The following is a 2,227-nucleotide window of genomic DNA, read 5'->3' as shown; positions in this document are numbered from 1 at the left end:
AGGAAACATAAATAAAATACGATGTGACAGGTACAATGGAAGAGAAGTGAAGAAGATGTCAAATTCTACTTAGCAAGGTAAGAAAAGGCTTCACAGAAGAAGTGATGACTCTTGAGAACTGAGTAAGAACTGCCAGACAGACAAGGCAAGGACATTTCAGGAAGAGAGAAAATACAAATGAACACAAAACTAAAATTGCATGGAATCCACAGAAATGCCAGCAGTTTGGTATCACTAAAGTAGAGGGTACAAAAAAAAAAAAAGTTACATTATTAAGTATGAAATGTCCAATTTCCTTAAGTGCTAAGTTTGACAGCTCATGTCTCTGACATTTCACTTTGACATTTCTTATTTTTAATGTGAAGGTACATCCTCATTCTTTTAAACACATGGTTTGGCTTGTGATTATCTTTCAAATTTTTTTAGAGCAATTTTTGTGAAACCATGGATAAGTCAAAAATTTGTGTTATTTTCGAATATGAGCTCCATCTTGAAACACCAGTGCAACACAGACAGCTTGAAATATCAACGAGGTATTTGGGAAGGATGTGGCTAATGAATGCACAGCAGGGCGATGGTTTGAGAAGTTCTGTTCTGGTGATTTTAATCTTGAAAATGAGCCATGTGGGTGACCTGAGACCAAGATGGATAATGATAAGCAAAAAGCTGTAGTGGAAGCGAATCCATCTCAACCTACATGTGAATTAGCAGAAAGGTTTGACATTACTATTCCAACAATATTGGAACATTTGAAACAAATAAGCAAGGTAAGGAAGCTAGATAGATGGGTCCCACGTGAATTTTAAACAAGCATCAAAAGAGAAGTCATATCAAAGCTTGCTTTTCTTTGTTGTCACGACATAAAGGCAAACCATTTCTACACTGTATTGTTACATATGATGAAAAATGGATTCTTTTTGACAATTACAAGCATTTGGAACAATGATTAGATAAAGATGAAGTGCTAAAACAGTCCAAAACCGAATATTCATCAAAAAAAGCTAATGGTGTCCGTTAGGTGGTCCAGCGCTGGTATTATCCACTACTGCTTCATAAAACCTGATCAATCGATTACAACAGATGTCTACTGCAACCAACTGGAAGAAATTATGAAGATGCTTATGATTAAGCAGCTGAGATTGGTCAACAGTAACAAGTCAATCCTCTTGCAAGACAATGCTCAACCACATGTTGCACAAACAACACCACTCAAACTACAGAAGCTGGACTTGGAAACTCTTGTCATCCACCGTATTCACCAGACCTTGCACCAACTGACTACCACTTCTTCCAGGCTTTGGACCACTTCTTGCATGGAAAAATAGTCAATTCTCAACAAGCTGCAGCAAATGCCTTTTGTGATTTCAACACCACTTGCACTCCAGGCTTCTTTGCCGCTGGCATAGACAAGCTACCATTAAGATGGCAAAACTGTGTTGATAGTTTAGGCATATACTTTGATTAATTATATTGTTTCTTGTTTGAGATATAATAAGCTAAACTTTTGATTCAAAATCGGACACTTCATATTTAATAACCCAATAGAAAATGACGGCAGAGGATTAACAAGATAACCAACAGCCAGACCTTGGAGAACTTTCCACAGCATGCTAAAGACTATCCTCTTAAGCTGGTGGTTCTAAAACATGGCTGTACATCAAAATCATACAGATAAAAGTAGCTAAGTGAGTTTCATACAACTAGCTTAGCATAAATCCTTAAATTCAGCCTTGAAAAAATACTGAACAGTAAGATTTTAAGCAGGAAAGTACAGTCAGCGCTCCATAGCTGCAGATTCCGCATCCGTGGATTCAACCAAGCATGGATGGAAAATATTAGAGGAAAAAAACAATGAAAAATAACAATACAACAATTTAAAAAATACAGTATAACAAATTATGTAGCATTTACGTTTTAGTAAGTATTATAAGTAATCTAGAGATGATTTAAAGCATACAGGAGGACATGCACAGATTATATGCAAATACTATGCCATTTTATATAAGGGACTTCCGCATCACTAGATTTTGGCATCCACAGGAGTCCTGGAACCAATAGCCCATGGATGAAGGACAACCATACCATGATAAGATTTACGTATTGAAAAAACTCACTATAATTTGCAGTGTGGGGCATATAATGAAGTATGATGGCATTACAAACAGATCAATTAGTTATAAGGCAACTGAAATAGCAGAGAAAGATTTGAGTTAATAAGTAAAGAAGT

General features: G+C 36.2%; 1 protein-coding gene across 1 annotated transcript in view; it reads right to left on the bottom strand.

Annotated features, from left to right (window-relative positions):
* Positions 1-2,227, bottom strand: part of NDUFA5 (NADH dehydrogenase (ubiquinone) 1 alpha subcomplex, 5) — a 26,174-nt gene that overhangs the window by 8,512 nt on the left and 15,435 nt on the right. The window lies entirely within an intron of this gene.

This window comes from Propithecus coquereli, unplaced genomic scaffold, assembly GCF_000956105.1.
Source record: "Propithecus coquereli isolate 6110/MARCELLA unplaced genomic scaffold, Pcoq_1.0 Scaffold4, whole genome shotgun sequence".
NCBI classification, from domain to species: Eukaryota; Metazoa; Chordata; class Mammalia; order Primates; family Indriidae; genus Propithecus; species Propithecus coquereli.
Note: the sequence above shows the minus strand (reverse complement) of the source record. Positions and strands in the feature narration are given on the sequence as shown.